Genomic DNA, 22854 nt, shown 5'->3' with positions numbered 1-22854 from the left:
AATCCAATGTCCTCTGTGTTCTATATATTTGGAGGAGACATTTAGTCATAGACACATCACTAAGTGAAAGCATCTCTGAAACTCTGTGAGGTTCTTCCACAGCCAAACTCTTGCTCTGGCACAATTCTCCGTATGTCCTTCAATTTCTAATCCCTTTTCCAGGACAGCAGTGCATTAGGTATGGGGTAGGAGAACTCAAAAGTATTTTCATATTCCATTCAGCTCTCAAGTAATTTAATCAACACCCTAAAGAGTTACACCCAGACTTGATCTGGCTCTTTGTATTTAGCATAACCTAATACTAGGGCTTTATTTCCTCTTAAATGATCTGACTGAATGCTGCTGTACATTATTCTGCTTTTATCTGAGCATTATTTCATCTTGGGCTCATGTTTCATAACTCTCAGAATCAGAAGAACTTTTTCAGCTTATTTCCGAGATTTGCTTAGGTGAACTTTATGACACGTCTGCAAGATTTGAAACAACAATACATATCTTGAGGGGTAGAAGGACATCAGTGACATTTCATATTGCCCCAATCACAAAGGGAATGTATTGCATAGCTTAATTCCTCTCTGACACATATAAGATTATGGGGTAATCCAGGCTGGAAGGGGCTTCAGAAGGCTTCTAAGCCAACCCCATACTCACAGCAGGGTCAGCTACAAGGTCAGACCAGGCTGCTGCAGGCTGTACCCAGGGTGTGGGCTTAGAAACCTTCAGGACAGAGGCTTCAGACACAGCCTCCCTGGGCAACCTGGCTCCACTGCTTAGTTGTCCTCATGGGGAAGTACTTCTTTTCGTCCAGTCTGGACCTCTGTGGTATCACCTTATCACAGAATCACAGGATGGTCAGGGTTGGAAGGGACCTCTGGAGATTAGCTTAACCCTCTGACACAGCAAGTTGCACAGGATCACGTCCAGGTGGGTTTTGAGTAACTCCAGAGAAGGAGACTCCACAGACTCTCTGGGCAGCCTGTTCCGGTGCTCTGTCACACTCAGTCTTCCTCATATTCAGGCGGAACTGCCTGTGTTGCTGTTTGTGCCCATTGACTCTTGTCCTGTTACTGGGCACCACAGAAAAGAGCCTGGCCCCGTCCTCTTAACACTTGCCCTTAAGATATTTGTAGACATTGATAAGATCCCTTCTCAGTCTTCTCCAGGCTAAACAGGCCCAGCTCTCTCAGCCTTTCCTCATAAGGGAGATGCTCCAGTCTCATCACCTTCATAGCCTTCCGCTGGACCCTCTCTCTTGAACTGGGGAGCCCAGAACTGGACCCAGCACTCCAGACACGGCCTCACCAGGGCAGAGCAGAGGGGCAGGATCACCTCCCTCCACCTGCCGGCCACGCTCCCCCTAATGCCCCCCAGGATCCCGCTGGCCTTCGTGGCCACACGGGCACACTGCTGGCTCGTGGGCGGCTTGCCGTCCACCAGGGCTCCCAGGGCCTTCTCCGCAGAGCTGCCTCCCAGCAGGTCAGCCCCCAGCCTGTGCTGGTGCCTGGGGCTGTCCCTCCCCAGGTGCAGGACCCTACACTTGCCTTTGTTGAACTTTATCAGGTTCCCCTCCGCCCAGCTCTCCAGCCTGCCCAGGTCTCGCTGAATGGCAGCGCAGCCTTCGGGTGTATCAGCTGCTCCTCCCAGTTCTGTGTCATCAGCAAACTTGCTGGGGGTACACTCCATCCCTTCATCCAGGTCACTGATGAACGAGTTGAACAGGACTGGACCCAGTACTGACCCCAGGGGAACGCCGCTGGCTACAGGCCCCCAGCTAGACTCTGTGCCGCTGATCCCAACCCCCTGAGCTCTGCCGTTCAGCCTTTTATGTCCGTTGCCTCTCAGTCTCCAGAGAAGCACTGCTAGGAAAAGCCTGACTCCATCTCCTTGACAAGCTTCTTGTAGGTACTGGGGACTTGTGTGTGGGTCCCCCCCAAGCCATCCCCTCTGCAGGTGAACAAGCCCTGGTCCCTCAGCCTGTCCTCACAGGGTACATGCTCCATCCCTGACCACCGTGGTGGCCCTCCCCGGGGCTTGCTTCAGTTATCAGTGCCTTTCCTGTACTGGGGAGCCCCAAACTGGATGCAGAGCTCTAGATGTGGTGCTCCAACAGCTGCTGAGTACAGGGAACAATCACTTTTCCTCGTTCTGCTGTCTGTGCCCCTGCTGACCCAGCCCAGGGCACTGCTGGCCGCCATCGGTACCAGGGCTCGCTGCCGGCACTGCCAGGACTGCCCCACGGAGCTGCTCCCCAGCCTGCCTTGGTGCACGGGTTTCTTCCTCCCAGGAGCACGGCATTGCATTTGTCCTTGCTGAATTTCATATGGCTCCTGTTGGCCCATTATTGGAACTTGACCTCAGGCAGGGCTGGAAATATAGTGGGAAAAAATTGAAAGGATACAATTGAATTGAGGGGTTGCTCTTGAATCATTCAGGACCAAAATTTAAATACATTAAAGGGAGGAAGAATGTGCAAAGGTATTCCAATGAATCCTCGAAATACCTTGAAATATAGACGGAGCCTTTCATCAAGCTGTGTATGGTGTTAAGTGCAGTGTAAAGCCTGCTGCTGCAGAGGCAGAGCCCACAACCACTTGACCAGAAAAAAAATTATTAGCTGTCACAGCATGGAGCCCCATGCCTGGCAGCTGTCAGCTACACAGGCTGAACATCAGGCACCTGAGGCGACAGGAGGTGCTGTGTATGCCCTCACACATACATACGTATACACAGAGTGCAAGAATAAAACTGACAAAATGTTGATGGGACAGGCCTGCACATGGGTGGGAGCATATGCCTGCTTGTCATAGGGATTCTTTAAAATCAAGCAAAACAAATGGAGGCAGCTACTTTAGGTCCTGAGTGTACACAAAGTTACACAGGCATAACTTCATTGTTCTACCTACTCCATAAATTGGGCCTTTTTGAGAGTTATTTAGTATTGAGGAAGGACATGAATTTAAAGTGAAATAGGTATTCTAATTTTTCATGTAAACAAGCTCTTATTTGATTTTTCTCTGTAATTATTCAGTAGCAAGAAAATTAAAGACTATTCCCTATCAAAAATCTTTGTTGAGTATTTGGCCCAAATGGCTTGATTGTATCATTTTAATGAATACAGAAAAAATTAATCAGCACAAAAATTCATTAATTATAACATGGAAGAAAGCCACTGAAACAGAAAACAATGGTTCTTTAATAGACAGATAATTACTCAGACAATTTCAAAGCCATCTTGCAAATTTATTCAATGTGTGGGCAACAGATTCACCAGGGGTTCATAAAGCCCTCTCGGTGCTTTACCTACACGCCTACGTATTTCAGTAGGAGTCACACTGCTAAGGCTGGCTTATTCTACAGTAATTTATGTACACAAAAGACAGAGGAATTTACTGCAAAAAGTGGATCCTGATTTTAGGAACCATCTCTCTTTTCATAAACACGACTTGATCAAAATTGAAGACTTATGAAAAGAGATATTACACATAAAAGAAAGCCAAAGAGATTCTTATATGGATACAATTTAAAGCCACATCAGTGGTACCAGCTACTGCAGTCCTCACAAGGGAGGATTAAATTGTAAGTCTGTATGGGTGACATATTTTAGACCCGCAGAATTCAGGATGCTGTGTCTTTTTCTTGAATGCAGTTCCTTTCTTGGTCCATTTGTTCCAATAAATGGACAGCAATCGACTTCTGAACCAGAATCCCAAACAATAGGTAATATCAAGTGCCTGAAATCTGAAATGCTGCTCCCAGCTTCTTAGACAAGAGAAATTCTGAAGAAGAAAACTGGGACAGTGTCAGCAAAAACATCCTGAAGACGGAAATGGTTCAAAGTGCATGCTGGCTTCTTGCAGAAAATAGGAAAGCTGCACTATTTTTTTGTCTTTAAATTTTACCCAGTAACAACATAGTAGCAGGACTGTGTCAAGTCCAAAAAATCAGGCGACGAGGATTAGAAATTAAGAGATAATATTTTTATTTATAAAATCTGAAATAGCAAGATCCTTTTATTTGCTTTTGGGTTTCTATTCAAGCATTTAGGCTAGAAAGTAAATATTCTTTTTTCCACACAGATGCTGAGATTCCCTATCAGTGCTGGCACTGCCTGGGAAGCATCAGATGGAGGGAGACCTGGGTTAAACCTGAGAGAGGCTGGAACGCTAAGACTGCAGCAGACACCCTTGCACTGGTGTGTGACTGGAAGACCTACTAGTGATTTCCATGGGCCAGGTCTTCAGATGGTGTAAAGTAAATTAATTGTGAAGAAGTCAATGGAGCTGTGTTGATTCGCACCATCTGGGTATTTGTCTAAATCATTCCCTGACAGAGTTACAGAGCTATAAAGGTGCCAGCGCTCTTCCACCATCACTCTTTGAGGGTTGATTCTATATTTGCTGAAAGAAAACAGTAATTGAGGCACTGATATTTGCTTGACAGATAATACTCATGGCAACAGTCTCTCAGGCAATTATTGTGTACACAGTTACTGAGAACACTGACAGTTTCCCTTCTTTTGATGACATAATAAAATACTACAATTAGTACAAAATGTACTCAGCATTCAAAATTTAGTCGTCCAGTGATATTCATTGTTCTTGTGATCGACAGATTTTAGTGGAGAAGGATTCATTTACTTAAGTGACATTTGCCTGTATTTTTCAATTGATGCTGATTGATTTGAACTAACCAAATGCAATGGGATTTCTAGATTATTTTTTTTCCCTCCCAGGACCACTTATATTTATTTTGAGGTTTCCCATTAATTTATTGAGTAAATTTATTGAGCAAATTACTATTTATTTCATCATGGATAGGTGCATTTCCTATGATGAACAAATGCTTGGTCTTTTGTTCCAGCGGCATGTCACTGAAAGGAATCAATTACTTGTCTCCTTATGCTTTGCTGGCTTTAAGATCACAAAAATAGGAAGTAAGGTCAGTCTTCTTGCTGAAGGAGGCTGTACTAGCACTGCGACATTCACAGGAACAAGGCTGCTTTTCTAATTTTGTTATAGTCAAGTGCTGTGACAGTGCAGTGATATCTAATGGAGTGAACAGTAGGAATACAACAATGTTTGTGCTATGGAGACAGAAATGGTAGAAAGAACCCCTGAAGGATCAGTGGGGGAGATAATGACACACAAGGCCCTGGTAACTCTTCCTGTTACTGCCTAGCAGAATATTCAGAGGGTTTTGATTCCTTCATTCACTATCAGCCACTTGCCATAAAGCATTCAGTTACCATGTAAGTCTTTTGATAGATAGCTGTAGAACAAATGCATGCGAACCTTTATCAGCATGAGCTCAGGATGCTTGCCGAGGCACATCCTCATCAGACATTAAACCTGGGCGAGAACTCAGCTGTGAGGCTTGAAATTTGTATGAATCATTGAAGCTCCCCAGGATATGCGACAACACCCCTTAACTCTGTGCCCTTGGAGGTCAGAGTGCAATAGAATGGTTAGGCTCACTTCTGAACTGAAATAAAAGAAAACCAGTAAGAAACTGCTGTCTGCTTCAGCGAGATCTACTACTAATTCTGGAATTGCAGAATGGCAGAGTGAGGAAGTGACTTCTGAAGGTCATCTGGTCCAAGCCCTGGCTTGAAGCAGGTCCACTGAAATCAGATTGCTCAGGAACTTGTCCAGTCACATTTTGAGTACCCTTGTTGACGAAGCTCTATCTTCTCTGGCCAATCTGGTCCAATGTTTGACTGCCCTCAGGGTGATTTTTTTTCTTCTGATTTCTAACAGGAATTTCCTGTGTTGCATCTTGTGCCTTTGTCTCCCATCCTGTCTTTGGGAGGAGTCTGTCTCTGCCTTACCTGTACACTTCTATTCCGTAGCTGAAGACAGCCAGAAGATTTATCTCTTCTTAGGCAGTCTCTTCCTAAGATTGCATGAACCCAGCTGTCAGCCACTCCTTGTACACCATGTGGTCCTGCCCCTGCTAAGGTCCAGGAAAAAGAGGGGAAGCGCGAGGAGGCTTCCCTGCTCTTTATTCCCTCTTCTGTTCCTGGATGCTCAAATCAGGTATTGGTGCTGATGTTGGAGTTCAGGGGTAACAAAGAGGAGAGGGACTACTCAGGCAGGTGTGATCTAAGCAGGCTGCTGGTGCCTATGTCTGTGAATTCAAGAAACCAAACTTCAAGCCCAGGCTTAATAAGAAGCAACCAGTTAGGAAATATTACAAGCCAGGGTCATCCTGATTTGGGACAGAGCCTCAGCTCAGAGCCACACAAGCTTTTTGAGAAAAGAGCTGGCTCCTTCAGTGTAAGACTTCTCTGCAGCACAGTGGATACCAATAAAATTTTTGACCATGCAACACATCATGTGCAGAAGTTGTTTATGTTCAGTACAGGTATTTTTAGGATAATTTAAAGACAGTTTTAAAAGATGCTATTGTGGAAGAATACTTGCTTGTATTCTTCCACCTGAACATTCATACTGAGAGATACAAAGTGTGCACCAAGCAAAGAGGAGCAATGCACTGGTGGTACAAGGACTCATTCAGTGCACCACTGACAAGGCTGGATTCAGTGAGACAAGCTGTCTTCACAAATAAGTTAGCCATCCATGCCCATCCAGCACAGAAAACCTTTCTTCCAATCACTTCCATGACTGTGTTGCTAAATACAGAATACCTGATGGTGTAAGATGAGTTTAGCTTCAGAGGTGAGGTTTCGATTCTACCAGACTCATTCCCGTTCCTTAAACTACTTTGAGCTTGAATGGAGTAAGGGGCGCAGAGGGGAAATGAAGCAGTGGCTCAGTTCTTCCCTGCCTCTTCCCCTGTCCTGCACAGCCGGGTGTGCAGGATGGAAACAGCACACTCTGTCCCTTAAGATACATTGGAGTGGCTGCATTCCCTTGGAGCTCCTACAGCCAAGTAAACACAGATTGCTAAGTTGACACTCTTTCCTGGTACTCAGTGACTGCTCCAATACACCAGTACCCAGCAGCTTTCTGGGGGCTCATCTTCTTGTGAAAATCCAATGAACATCTGCGAGGACATGGCAATTTTTCATGCCTCTCAATCTGTTATTCTGTTGCCAATGCACAGTGTGTCACAGAAACATTTTCAATAGTAGGAAGTAAAGTCTGGTTAATCTCTGTAAAGCCCAGAAATAGTTCTCCTATCATCCCAATTTAATGGGTGATTCTCCAGCAAGGATAGCAATGTCTACAAATTTAAGGTAGCTGTGGATTCAACAGAATACTAACTCAGATACAGGGGCTTTCATAGGACAATCTAGTGAACCATAAAGATATGCATGTACAAGCGGTTTTTAAATTTCAGTTTAAATTTCAAATTGCCATGCAACATCAACAAAACTTTGTCACAATGTTTAGTGGGAAACACTTGGAGCAAAATATTACCTTCTCAGCCAAATATGTGTCAGAGAGAAATATTCATGTCTTTCGATATAGCTGTAGATACAAACTGGATCTAAGAAAAAAAAATAGAACATTTTTAATATAAGCATTTAATTTAGGGTGATTTTTAAATGAAATATTTGACAGCCCTGGAGTACAAATATCATTATTTACTGCAGGATTTAATTAAAAGATGGCTTTTTTTGGCAAGAATATTATAACTGTCCTGAAATATCAGTGTTACAGTACACAGGCAAAAATAAATAAGGAAACACAATTTTGAAGTCCACATTTATTGTATGTATGCTTTGATGTCCTATTTATGGGTCAAATTCAAGAACCTGTAGAGGACATCTGTGCAGATGAGGAGTCTGTACTGTGGGATGGGAAAAGCAAGTAGGATCCGCATGAGACTCTTGTATCTCTTCTTGCTACCCTCTTTTCTCCCATGGAGGATGGCTGATTTCTCCACATAGTCATGGAGTTTTATTTAAAAGCCAGTAAGTTTTCCTCTTCTTCCCTACCCTATAACTGCACTGCACTCATCGCTGAGTTGGAGTCATTCATATGAAGAAATTGGCGGTGTCTGTCCCAAAACAACTGGTGCAATATGTAAGCAGGTAACTGTAACTTACCCTCAGTTGTAGTGGTGGCAGGGGACTTATTAGGGTTCACAGAGCTTTGAGTCAGAATTGACGTGACCGTGGGTCTGCAGAGGATTCCATGAGTGGGAGCTGGACCTCCTGGTGGACCCATGTGTTTTGAAGGCAGGCAGAGGAAGGGAGAGCTGCACACATATTCCCAACACTGGGTGTCCTAAACCGAGAAAATACATATTTCACTTATAAGATGGTGGAATTGGCTGGCATTTGGAACAGATGTGGCCGTCTCTGTGAGCAAACCTTTTGCAGAAATAATCTGGATGAGTTCTCCATTGATGCCCTTAAAGTGAACTGCTGGCCAGAAACGTTTGTTATACAGAAAGCCCATCAGGATAGAAAAGAACATGTGCAATACACACCTTCTTCCTTTGAAAACAATGTCACACTGCAGGTGCACAAAAGGCCAATGTTTTCAAACTTTCCTGATCAAAGTGCATAATTGCAAAGGTAGGCTGTGGGCATGCATGTGGAAAACGTGCAACACTACCGTCGGCTACAGGAGAGTCAGGGCTTCCCAGAACTCCACTTCAAGTGATCTTAATGGATGAATACCACAGATTTCCTCCTCTGCTTCTTCCAGGTGCTTTTTCAATAGCACTGCTGGAGAGAATAGCTTTCAATCACACAAGTGGCCTCAGTTTCTAGTCAATGTATTGCTCACACTGACACCCTGAAGGGGAATCTGAAAGAAGGAGGGTCTTAATCCTGTCTGTATTCAAACCCAAGGTAATCTGTCTCTCCTTGGCTTGCACATGCCGCTGTCTACATCAGGTTAAGAAGGTATAACAATGCTGCTGACAGCTCCCCTTAGGGATTCCCTTAGGAATTCTTACCATGTGGGATAATAAGCAGGGCTCCAGTGAAGCTGAGAGGAAGCTCCGTTTCCCCTTCAGGGACTCCATTGAAGAACTCAAGCTCCCTTGGTCAGCTCTCCCTGTAGGATGGACCAGAATCTAAAGCAAATAAACAGGTAGCTAGAAACAGACAAAACCAAGCAAAAAACAACCTAGCCAATGTCTAAATGAAGGATCCTGCAGCCAGACATAGACAAGCAAATAAGTGATGTTTTTAAGGGTGTGTGTTCCCAGAGCAGCTCCTGGTGTGTTTGGTGGGAATTGCTACCTCCTTGATGTGATGAAAACCAGGTCATTCACTGAGTGACTGAACGTGGATTCAACATCCTTACTGGGGGTGGATGTGGTTTTCCTCTAAGGAACTCCTGGCCTTATGTTACATGCTTGCAAAAACACACGCTTCTCCCCCCAACCCTAAAAAGAAAAATAAAAAAACCCCAACTGCTGTAAATCAAGGAAAATTCATAACTTGCTTGAGGTATAACAGCTGTTGATTTAAGGCTCAACATCTTTGGGAGCGCATTGCTGCTAGGAAGATAAAAATCTTTTTGACAAAGTTGTGACCATAAAAATTGCAAGGCTGTAGTCAACATTTAGAGAGGATTTGCATCTCCCTCATAATAAATAACAATAATAATAGCTCACATTTATATAGTTCTGCCCAGATTCAAAATGTTTTACAAACATCAGCTAATTAATCTTATTGAAATATTTTCCCTCGCAATACAGTGATATACAGTCCAAAATGTATCTCATAAAGGGGGCTGATGACTCATAAAATGCTGCATTTTCCTCGCTGTGTGACTATCACTGGCTTTTAAAATGGCAAATATAAAAATCACACCCCTTTATATTTATGCAGCCTATTCTTCAATTATTACATCTGTGCAGTGGCCGCTATGGTTAATTTGGGCTGGGACCATGACTGGAATTTGGATCTCTGGTCTGATTCTCTGGTCTCCTCATTCTATGCTCTGGGATTTGTTCACCTTACAAAGGACCTGTGGCAGTCATTGTCAGCATGCCAAGGCTGGTGGTCCCCAGCCCCTGCTCAGGGTCTGTGAGCAAAACAGGCTGCTCCCAGGGACAGGTCAGAGTGGGCACCAGCCTGGGGGGGGGGGGACGGGGGCAGCAGGGGAGTTACTTCCCAGTCTGCAAGGTCTGCAGAGGCCATGGAGGGAGAATAACATTGGCAGATCTTGCAAATACTCCCCAAAGTTCTTTGTACTCTGTTTTGGGAATGTAAAGGAGACCTGAAAGGAATATGTGCCAAATTTGCATTCCTCTTGTATCCCCCTCCTTGTATATCCCACCTCATCCCATGTCCCTGAAGGAACATGAATCAAGCCTATGATGGTGAAAAGGCGTTTTTGCTAGCACAGTTTCTAGCACATATTTCTTGACTGACAGTGTATTGGGTTTGCATGGCCAGGTTTTGGTAGTGGGGCAGGCTACAGGGGTGGCTTCTGTGAGAAGTTACTATGAAGCTTCCCCCAAATCTGACAGAGCCCATGCCAGCCAGCTCTGAGACAAACCTGCCGTTGGCCAAGGCCAAGCCCATCAGCGGTGGTGGTAGTGCCTCTGGGATAATATATTTAAGAGAGGGAAAAAAAATGCTGTACAAAAGCAGCCAGAGAGAGGAGTGAGAACATGTGAGAGCAACATCCCTGCAGACACCCAGGTCAGTGCAGAAGGGGCAGGAGGGGCTCCAGGCACCGGAGCAGATTCCCCTGCAGCCTGTGGTGACGACCATGGTGGGGCAGGCTGTGTCCTTCAGCCATGGAGCTCCACGGTGCAGCAGATACTCACCTGCAGCCCACGGAGGACCCCACGCCGGAGCAGGTGGATGCCCAGAGGGGGCTGTGACCCGTGGGAAGCCCAGGCTGGAGCCGGCTCCTGGCAGGACCTGTGGCCCCGTGGGCAGAGGAGCCCCGGCTGGGGCAGGTTTGCTGGCCGGGCTGGTGACCCCGCGGGGGACCCAGGCTGGAGCAGCCTGTGCCTGAAGGGCTGCGCCCCGTGGGAGGGAGCCCAGGCTGGGGCAGGGGCAGAGTGTGAGGAGCCTCCCCCTGCGGAGGAAGGAGCAGCAGAGACAGCGTGGGATGGACCGACCGCAGCCCCCGCTGCCCGTCCTCTGCACCGCTGCGGGGAGGGGAGCGGGGAGAGAGATGGGGACTGAAGTTGAGCCTGGGGAGAAGGGAGGGGTGGGGGGAAGGTGTTTTAAGATTTTTTTTAATTTTCTCATTGTCCTACTCTGATTTGATTGGTAATAAATTAAGTTGTTTTTTCCCCAAGTCAAGTCTGGTTTGCCCATGATGGTAATTGCTGAGTGATCTCCTTGCCTTTATCCTGACCCATGAGCCTTTTCTCTCCCCTGTCCAGCTGAGGAGATGGAGTGATAAAGTGGCTTTGGTGGACACCTGGCACCTAGCCAGGGTCAGCTCACCACAGCAAGTCAATATTTTTGTGAGAATCCTACCAGACAAACCATACTGTTGATTTACTGTCAATCTGATCAAGGTTTTCCTGCAGTTCCCCAGCAAAAAAGTCTCTGCCTCCCAGTGCAGAGGACATGTCCTCAAAAGCTTGAAGCACAAAATAGGGTTGTAACTAGGGATTTACTTCTCCCAGCATGTGCAGTACCTTTATTCAAAAAGATCAGGTAACTTTACAGCTTTCACCATTGTTTACTGCTTCTTACTTAAAACTGAATGTAGGTGAAAATCCCATAATCTTCAAATTGACTAAAGATGAAACCATACTCAAGCCAACCTTTGCACCAGACACATATACTAATGACTTTTCATGCTAATATACTTCACGCTTTCTTTGATTTATAAATTACTGCTACAACTATGGTAGAATTTTTTTATGGTAAGTGGTAAGGTAATTGCATAGCTGTGGGATTATCTTGTGGGATGGGATCATTAAGTACGTTTGCTTTCTTTCTGTAGAAATTTTGAAAGACTGCATTTTAGGTCTTGACTCTTGCGTACATGAATGCTGCTTTACTCCATATACCTCCATATACGTAATATCAGAAGCATTACAGTGAATGCAAAAATAGTTTACTGAGTCTACAAGGCCCTTTTAAGCTGACAGAGTCCTTAAACATTTATGAGAATCGGACTGCTGGGGTTCCTGTTTAGCTTAGATCCATGCTTGGTTTCAAACAGTTTGTTGACTGAAGAAAATGATAGCAGAGGAAATCAAAACCTATGGAGTTTGCTGTCCTCTCACAGGCGGGTCTTTTTGCAAGACAACACAAGAGATGATGGCATCCTAAAAAATTTTCAGCAACTACAAGTGTGTGTCTTTCTGGGCACCAGGTGTACCACTCAGCCTTGCCAGTCCCAGCACATCACAGGTCCTGTGGCAGGTCTGGATCCAAAGCCTCAGCTGCCCTAAGTGACTTGCTGAGACTTTAGGAGAGGGGCAGCCACCAGCAGCGAGGAAAGCCGTGGTAAGTCAGCACTGGAGAAGAAGGACCTGGAGGCATCCAGCCATGGCTGTCAGCTGCTGCCATGTAGGCCTAGCCTGCCCCTTTCCTCCATCCCTGTTCTTGACAGTCCCACCTCCCACAGTGTAGCTCTGGGTTTTCTAGCAGAAGCCCTTACCTGAATAAGCAGGCTTAGAGGTATCTGAATGCTTTAGCTAGTCTTGAAATGCTTTGCCTCAGCTGTGAAAGGTCACTTTGAACAAAGGGGATAATGTAACTAACTGACCTTCTCCCCTTGTGTATTCAGTCATAAATGATGACTCCTGACTCAAATATGTTTGCTACTTTTTCCTTCTGTTACGGCTGAAGAACCACCATTACTGTGGAAGCATGAGCCAGGTTCTCTCCAATTTGTGCTTTCGTCAGCAGGGAAACTGCCTGAGTTCAGGCTTCAGCATGCTTGTCGCTGGTGATGCGTGAAGTCGGATGCATGGAACCAGTTTTCTGCTCCTAGATCCACTTTGCAGGATTTCCCATTAGCAGAAGCTAACTTTTCTTTGGGACTTCAGCAGATTTGTTGACAGTTGTCAGCATGTGAGATGTGAATGTAGAGCCTTTATGGTAGAAGTTCTAAGAAGTTACCTTTTAGACTAGAAACCATACTTTACGCAGTGAGACATGAAGTTTCAGTGACAGGTATGTTTTTCAGATCATACCTTCCTTCTAATAAAATACTTTTTTTGTCTGTTATCACACCACATGAAGATGTTTACACCATCACTGAAAGAGTATTGCCATGACCTCATACTTACAGAGTAATTCCCATGCTTTATTTACACATGTGAGAATGATTTTGTTTAGCTATAATTTCCATTTAAGCCTGAAAATAAATGTTTGAGATATCAAGCATGAGTTTGTTGTTCAGACTATTCTTTACATTCAGTACTGAGCACAGAGCCTTGTCCACATTTTAAAACTAAACCACATTGTCAACTGGGTGAGGAAAAGACTAATGAAGACTTTGCTGGTAAACAGGGATCAGTGCTAAGGAATTGGCATAAATGATTGTGAAACCACTTAGTGATAAGTAGGAAACAGGTAAGGAAAAAGGTGTTATCATATGACCTGAAATTGCCATGAAACTAGTACCTTCCTCTTTGCAAATAGCTATGTACACAAATTCTCTGGATAGATGCTTAGGCTACTCTATTACAAAAAAAAAATAATAATAATCTTAGAATCTACAGAAGAGAAATAGGTCAAAATGCGGAGTTAGCTGGTAAGGAACTAAGGAGGACAGGGGAGTCCAAATGGCACATCTTACATCATATGGCTCTTTCAATCATTGTTTTTCTTAAAATCAGAAGGACTCCTCTGCATTTTACAGTCCAGTGGGTAAAGCCTCCAGCCGAGATGTAGTAAACAGAGGGTCACCCCTCCTCTTTTCCGGAGGTCTTGAAAACCACATCTCCATGTGCAAGGAGAGAATGTTGTGTTACCATTTATTTTGGGACATACAGATCTGAATCTTCATTGGGAAAACACCTGTTTCAGTGAAGCTTCTAGCATCAAAGTTTTGAGTTTAAGTGTGCAGGCTTTTGGGTACCCAGGCCAGATCCCATGAGCATTGAGATGACAACACTGCTAAACTGACAGTAGCAGTTATCACAGCACATCTATGGTTTTGATCATAGTATAGGTGTCTTATCTACTTTGATATCAATACCTCTTCTGAAAGAGCTGTTGAAGAGAAGTAACTTTGGGTCTTGTCATATGAGTCCTGTTTGTGCAGGAAGTTTCTGACAAGTAACTGTAATGTCCCTCCTCAGCCTCCTCACAGCCTTTTCTGTCAACCCATACATTATTAACAGAGTTGTTTTATAGATTTTATACATTTTTCTTTTCATGACTTTTAGATCATTTTGATTGAAAAGAAGGCCATTACAGAGAAAATTCAAAACCATTTCTTATACATAAAATGAACATTTTAGCTCCTTTTACTCATGGCTACATATTTGAAGAAAGATGAGAAACCTCTCTGCAGTCCTGGAGGCCCTGTAAAACATCCCTTTCTCTGCATCCTTACCCTTAGAGAACTATAAGGAATAGTTAGGATAACCCCATATAGATTTAAGCCTTTTGTAAAAGTTTGTTCTCCCCAGTTACTACCATTATTTATTTATATATTTTAAAATTTCAAAAGCAAGGGACTTGATATAGTCAAGTATAGTTCTTCCAAGCTAAACCAGACTAAAATTCGACAACCGATGTAGCACACTGTGGAAAGAAGAGAAATAAATAAATCAGCTGGTGAACCATTATCATTCACTTTACATAGTAAAAAACAAATATAGCTGTCATTTTCTAACTTTCATTGAAAAGAAATTGAAAAAGTACATCATTCTTTAACCTAGCCAAGAAAGAGAGAACTGCCTAATATTCTGCAATGCACATTACTTGTGTAATACATATTACAAAGTGGGGGAAAAAAGACTGAAGTAGTGAGATGGTTTAAAGTTGTAAAAATGGCTTATCATATCCCAGAATCATAAAAGACTCATTTGAAAGAGAGAGAATAAAGAAGGAAAAAAATCAATTAAGAGTAAGCAAAGTAAATAGCAGTTGTTTCTATCTTCCTACACTGTTTTGCAGCTACTGTATCAAGCAGATAAAAGGGTAGGTGGGTGTGGGTGTCGTAAAAGTCCAATATTGGAATTGCCTCAAAACCTCAGATTTCTGAAATAGTTTATAACACTGAAGTATTATTTTTCAAGGATGCCAACATAATTGCGTAGACTTTTCTTCTGAAAAGTAAAAGAAACTTACTATTTTCTTCCAGCTCAGTGGACTGGAGTGACACAAACAAAGCAAAGATTAAGACCCCATACTTTGTCAGTGTGTTCAGAGGCATGTGAAACTTTGGTAGCCCAGATGAACTACCACAGTTGCAGTCCATAGGATGTCACCTCTTTTCCAAACACTTGACCTGGGAGTCAGTCAGTCATGCTGAAGACAGTTTTGATCTTCACTCCTCATTGACCAGATTAGGCACTGAGCCCAGTGAGCTCCTTGTGTAGTTCGATGGGTTCAACTGCATGAATCACGCTTGCCCTCCTACAATCAGAGCAAGCCTACAAAACTAATTCCCAGGGCAACGTGAGCACAGTTTACAGTAGGTCTCCTCCAACCCACAAGGTTTTGGACCAAGTAGCTACACAGAAAGATTTCTTAATCACTGTCACTTAACCCTTCTACCACTCAAGGGTGGTTCAGCCCAGTTTCTGGCACTTTGTGTCTCATTACTGCTGAAATCTGTAAGAATAGCAGAATCACTATTTCAGGTTTCAAAAACAGTTTGGTTGAGAATTTGTCCCTCTTGAAGGACTTCAGATAGCCCATGCCAGGGGATGATCGACGGCCAGCTGACATGTCCGAGGTGCTGACAGTTAATGAAACACACACTGATGAGAAACCTGCTCACAAAGATAAAAGGTACCGTATGCAATTTGATTATACATTACAAACACTGTCCAGTTTCCTTGGAGCAGTTGCTGATCACACATAAATTACCCTTTAGAAAAGACCATTACCAAAGGCTAATAGGGTTTAACTCCAATGAGGGGAAAATACTTGTCCTGTAAAATATTTCTTAATAGTTAAGATATAATAACTTCAGAAAAAAATGGCAGATGCCATGTTTAGGGCAAAGTAAAGACTTACATAGTGTTTGGCTCCTTCGGAGGACCTCGGGAGACACAGGACATGAATTATATTCTAATTTATGGTATCCTAATAGTGTCAGTTTACATGGAGAAATAAACAATGCCTTTTTCATACAATATACCTGACAAGCATCTATTATAGCATCCTCCAGAAGCAATTTCCAGGGAGCTGTATTTTCATGCATAGTCTTATTAAAAAGTTAAGGAAATTGGAGAGTGTATTTGACAGATAAAATTAGAAAATTAATGGAAAAGGATAATCCACTCAGATATTCAGAAAAAGTGTGTGAAGGACCAAATACAAGGCACACGAGAGGAAATACTTCAATTCATGCAGAGAAAAGTGAATGGTACTACTGATTTGCTTTCGTTTTCTTCAGTATTGTTAACTGACGTACATTCATACAGTAGCTCCAACCTAACCAAGACTGGAACCTTTTTATATTAAATCTTTTATGTAGACTAAATCTGACACAGTCTGATTCTCCCTTCTTCTCCTTCCTCTCTGAAAATTTCCATTTATACTTTCTACTCAGAGTAAGAAGCACACAAATTGTAACTGAATGCTAAATAGAATTATCATTACAACAATTCTGCTTTGCCCATACAGAGCTTCATGGTGTCACGTAACGTGAATAATTTCCTGGTTTGTGAAGAAAGACATCTAATAATATTGTTTTCACTTTAAAATGCCTGCTATTTCCTGCAGCAGTCTTGGGAAAATGTATGAAATAGTTCATACTACTGCTCAATTCCTTTTAAATACAAGATTTAAACTGTATGTGAGATGGGTGCATCTGTGCAGACTTTAAATGTCATTATATGAAGTTCTGTGCATGACTGTTCATTTTGGAGCCACTGGCAAAGCTCAAATTGATTTTGAACTTTTCATCTGCCATAGGAATGCATACTAACACATGATGGACAAATCTGCAACTTAATACAGTGGCTACTGTGTAAGTGACAAGTCTTACATGGGCTGGAAACGGTGATGTTCAGGATTATTGTCAAGAGAATCTGTCCAAAAGGATGGTTTTTTTCATTGTTTTGAGGATATTCTGCCTGAGAAGATATTTTTTACATAATTTCCTTAATTAATTTTTATGGAGCAAGAAGCCACTTGCAAGCAATTATTTTCAATATTTGGCACTAGGTAAAATGCTCTTTTAGATGATGAATATTATATTTATCTTCAGTTTGGGGAGGTAATACATGAAGATAACAATAAAATAAACCGCAGTCTGTGGTACGCCTTAGATGAGGCATTGATTACGCAGCTGCGACTTTTCCATTGTGCCCTGTTCCTGGCACCCAGTCAAGCTCCTGACAATAATGATTCAGGTTCTCATCCTTACTGAGCATCCCCTTCTATTTCTGTAAAAAGCCTTTTGGCTTAGTTGGCTTCTAAACAGGTGTATCCCGTTTTTCTGTACCTCATTAGGCACCTTGCCAAGGACAGAAAGGCTGATTCAACTTTTGTGTCAAATGGTCTCTTTTAAAGTGGCACCTCCGAAAGTGAGATCCCGTATTTTGCTGGTGTGGCTGGGCTCAAGTTTGGGAGAAAACAGAGCATTCCTGGTTATTACAGAAATTAAATTCTTAAGCTTTAGGTCTTCCTGTGTATCTTACCAAAAATATATATATATTGTGTTGGACAACATATGACCACAGATAAATAGATCTTTCATGGTTTTCTTAAGGTGGAATTATTCATATGAAAAAAGCTTTTCAGGAGATCCATTCTGATAGTTTTTATTCGGGAAACATTTCCTTGGGAGTAAAAGGGGCCTTGATCCATGCAGAAGCTGGAAACCAGGTTCTTCATGTAAATAAGGTTATATCTGATGTGTTTAGCTTCTACGTGTTTGGGCTGAAGCCCTCTCCAAAACCTGATGGGCTGTTCCTCTCTGGGGAGCTACCGCAGCCCCAGTGCCTTTCTGTGTACACCCCCAGCAATGACACCCTGCAGTGCCATTCCCCGTGGCCAACAAAGCTCCTTTTCCTGAGTGACAGTGCCTTGTATGTTCTCTGTTTGATTCTATCAAGGTGGTTTCCCAAGGTACTCAAGATTCTGATGCAGTGACTTACCAGTAGGCAAAAGGCCATCTCTATTTTCATCCCTTCCAGGGTATTTTTGATAGCAGGGGGCCTAGGGACAAATGTTTTGCACTGGAACTCTCTGGCCTCTGAACTGGTTGCAAGTTGGGGTGTGAGGAATTTTACACCTGGAAAGACCAGAGCTAGGTATGACAGATGTTAAGGCTGAGGCTTACAGAGCCAGCTACAAGGTTTAGCTAGACCACTGCACACGGAATGAATAGCGGTTACGTGGATAATTCTCTAAGTGGTTGAAATTAGACAATGCGGGTGCAAGTGTGGACATGCTGGATGGATAGATGATAACAATAATAATAACAACAACAACAATAATAATAATATTTTTTAAACCACCAGTTTATTCTTGCTTCTTTGTAGATTTAAGTCTGTCATGAGCCAAATTAATTAATTGTCATGAGCCAAAGCTGTGTGTTCAGTACATCACATAGGATTTTGATAATGACTTCCTAAGCTAAAGCTAAGTCTGCTTTGCACATTTGATCATAGTCTCAGCCTACGTTTGTGCTCTTGCTTGCCTGTTTTCCACCCAGCCAGCAACTTACATATAGCTCCCCTCACCCTGGACTCAAATGAGCTCATGAAATAAGTTATCTGGTGCTTTTGCCATGGGACTTGGATGCCACATGAACAACAACTGGCTGCCTCCAGCAAAGCCTGGGGTGTAGGCTTGCCACCCTATGCTCCAGCCACTCGGTGATAGACCCTGTGGTTGTGGTTCTGACCAAGCCCCCTGGGGCACCGTGTTGGGGATCAGCCCCTGGGTGGGTGGTAGTTTCAGCTGGGAGGCAGGAGCTGGCAGTCGTCACTGCCTGGCAGTGGGACCAAGGATGGCCAGCCCCAGCTGTGGGGCCTGCCTGTGTCCAAATCCAGGCTCAGGACCATGACCCAGGAGGCTTCCTTGGCTACCAGCCAAACAGGCTGTATGGCTATATCCCACTCACCTGAACGCACATGTCGTTGTGCTGCTGTAACACCTGTGCTGCTATAGACTACCCTAGACTTCTACCGTACAGCCTTAAAAATTAATAATTTAAAGAAAACAAAGGAAAAAATTAATTTAAGGAGCTCTTGATGATGCCAGCTAATGTGGCCATCTATCCAGAAAGAGAAGATTATATACACAAGTTACAAAGAATGTTTGCAAACATTATCGTTAATGTGCACACCTTATCAACATACATTGATTTTATATGCATCCTTTAATTTAAAAAGCTTTGATTTTCTGTCTGGAAGACAAAAGAGAACATTAATAGCCATCGCTTACTGGATTTACAGAACTGTACATTAGCTACTCTAAAATGATCTTGTGTTTGTTATGCTTTAACTATTAATATTTAAAAGAGTATTAAAAATGCTGGAAAACTGAATCAGGTAGACACTACATAAATAAATTGCATTTTTGATATTAATTCACCCTGTTACTTTCTATCATCCTCTACAAAACTGTATACTTCTTGCAAAGCTACCCACAACAATCTCTGTGTGCCAGTTTATTACCTGTATAGATATCATTATTCCCCTGTGACAGCAAAGTCAAATTCAAGGCATTTTTCATAAACTAAGAAAAATTACCTTTCCAGTGACATATGACACAACCTTCAACTACTAAATGAATCCAAGAAAAATTCTCCTTTGGGAAAAGACCTTGCACATGATTTGTCAGCCTTAAAAATATTTTTTGAGAAAGTTAATTCTGAGAGGCTTTACAACTGAATAGTGTTTTCTGTTTATATTTAAACTGTCCTCTGCTGTGATGCATTTCAGAATCAAAACTAGAGAAAAATGTTTTGCTTTGCTGTATTTTAGCTTTACAAAGACTATTAGGCTCATATGGTGAGATCTGAGACCTTATTGGAAATCTCACACAAAAATCTTATTTGTAATGTCACGTCATGATTTTCAGCACTGAGGTGTTCCAGGAGATAGATGCTGCGATGAGGAGCCCGAGGAATGGAGACTAAAACTGAGGTGAGATGTCTGGGGATTGACAGGGGAGTTAAAGCAGGATGAAGTAGCTGAAGCAAAAAGCATCGGCTTTGGGGAGGAGGGGAGGACAAAAGGATATTCATAAAAAGAGCACATTCCTTCCAAAATCTCATATAGATTTAATCTTCCTTCTGCTGTTGATAAAGATGTGTCTGTAAAGCCCATTGACACCTGGGCTCCTTAGTGCTGGTCCATATGCAGGCCCAGCTGGGTTACTGGGATGGAGTGAGTCCACTGTGCCTGCCCACAGCTCAGGGAAGGGTTAATGAATGGCTTAATTACCTCCGCTAGCTAAGATCAAGCTGTGCATCTGAACCAGCTGCTCCAAGAGACAGCTGCCTGGGTATCATGGGGCAGCAAGCCGTGAGGATGCAGGCTGCTCTGGAGAAGCTTCAGAGATACAGGCTGACAGGAGTGGTGGAAAAAGCAATGAGGAGAGGCAAATTGCCAAACAGGGAGCTAGGAAGCTGCAAAAGAGGGAGAGATAGGGAATGATGATCTGCTGTTGCATGTTCTAGAGCTAGCAGGAAAGAGCATCCTCTGGACATCCCAGGTCCTACCTGAATGGGCTGGGCTAGAGCGTCTGCAAATTAGGGTAGTGACTCGTAGCTGAGTTTGCAATCCCTTGCATCTACAGGGTGTGACTTTCTGTTTGTTATCTTTGTGGACTAGCTCTCTTATGGTTGGATAGGGCAGCATGGGATGAGGATGCTTGACTGCATTACAAGCATGCGCAACAGCCTTCTGCTGCTCAGAGCAGGCTTCTGCTGCCCTGGTGGGATTCAGCTGTGCAATACCAGCTAGGTGCTGTGCAGAGACCCTGAGGCTACCTCTAATGGCAGCACTGTGTGGCACCTGTGTGGCACTTGGTCTTGCACAGGTGATCTTGCTGAAAAACATGTTGGAGCAGTCTGAACAGCATGGTGTCTAAAGCAGCTAAATCCCTTCAACCCATCTGGATCACAGCTCTTCCAGGTGATGCTATTCTATATAGACACGTGGATAGCTCTATTCACTATAACCGAAACCGCTGCAAAGGCAAGGCTCTGGTGTTTACTGAAGCAGAGTGATGCTGGTAGTCTTCTGTATCTTGCAGTCTGGGAAAATTAAGTTTGCCATCTGCATATAGTGTTAAAATGGGAACTTCCTGCAATGTGGAGAACTTGTATTTCAAATAAATCTATGTGAAATGATTTATATATGCAACTTTTCAAAAGCAAATTGAGCAGCTTCTTCAGGAAGGGAGGTACATGTCTGTCTGAGGAGTGGGGCAGGCAAGACAGTCAAGTCTCTGAAAAACTGTGGTCTGTCTGACTCATGGGACCTGACTAGTCATGAGTGTACCTGCTGGTGAGATGGTTGGACTGTTGACCAGCTAGGGATGAGGGGCACCGTGGTGGATGTGTTTGATAGGAAGCTAGGCCTGGCAGAAGCATAGCTTGTGGTACACGCTGTTTCCGAAGCCTCAGAGGCTAAAAACCCTTCATTGAAAATGGAACTCAGTTCTTCCAAAAGTACTTCCAAATAAAATAATACAAGGCCCTTCTGTAAAAACAATGGTTGCAGTCCTGGGTATCCCGTTCCTTTTTTCTTTAGAGTATTTGTTGTATGCCAATACACTCACTTTCCCCACTTAAACTTCATCTGATGCTTTCAGAGAGGCAGATTAGCAATGCATCTCTTCTGGTGCTGGTAAATATGTAGAAGTACCTGATAACTGATCATAGTCTCGTTTATATGAAGATTTGGGTGGGAAAAGGTGGGGAAAGAGTGGTAAGAATAACTGATGCATGGTGAAGTCATGCAGAGACAGCTGTCTCTGCAGCTGTATCCTGAGCAACTGCTGAGATGTGAGCACAGGGTGAAAGCTCTCTCACTTGTCACGTGTCATTCTTCACTCATCCTTATTGCAACTATTATCTGTCCCTCGTCCCGCCCCCCCCCCCCCCCCCCCCCCCCCCCCCCCCCAGTCTTCCCAGTAGAGAAGCATTTGCCCATCGGTGTTTTATAGTGGGTGGCTGTTTGGCTCACAGCAAATTTTGGAATGTGTTTGGCTACAATAGCCACTGCTATCTCAGTATTTCCATGGGGTGCAGCATCCAAACACCATACAGTCATTAATAGCTCTTTTCCTCAAAGGCTTTTCCACTCTTTGGAGGGATAAAGCTAGCAAAGGGGTACAGAAATAGAGGGGTTATGGAAGAAGGCTGTGGCTGTACTGGGAAGTCAGTTGCTGATTTTTTTGCAGCCTGGGCTAGTGAGCTGTCTGTTGGACCATCCTTCCTACTTTACTCTGTTTGCTTGAGCTGAAATTACTGTGTTTAAGACTCAGAGAAACTGCTGGACACCTACCTACTTGGTGGTAGGGTGTATACGCAGGGGAGTTTACGGAGCTTTTCATCCTTGGGAAATCCCACTGAACTCAATGAATTTCAATGCCTGCTGTGGCATGTGCTCCAGTGCAGCTCCCTAGTCTCTTTCCATCTAAGTAATAGCTATACCTGATCATGGGAAACTGCATTTTTCCACTGTCTTGTATTCTCTGTCACTTGGTCTAAGGATGGAATCTAATTTCAGTAAAACCCAAGAGCTACCATTTAAAATGACCCCTATCCTTACCAGCAATATTACCTGGTATAGGAGAACTTGATTTAGTTTGAAGAGATTTTAAGGGATGACTTGCTTTCCTTTGTAAGT

Source organism: Falco peregrinus, chromosome 6, assembly GCF_023634155.1.
Source record: "Falco peregrinus isolate bFalPer1 chromosome 6, bFalPer1.pri, whole genome shotgun sequence".
Lineage (NCBI taxonomy): Eukaryota > Metazoa > Chordata > Aves > Falconiformes > Falconidae > Falco > Falco peregrinus.
The sequence above is the reverse complement of the archived record's forward strand: the minus strand, read 5'-3'. Positions refer to the sequence as shown.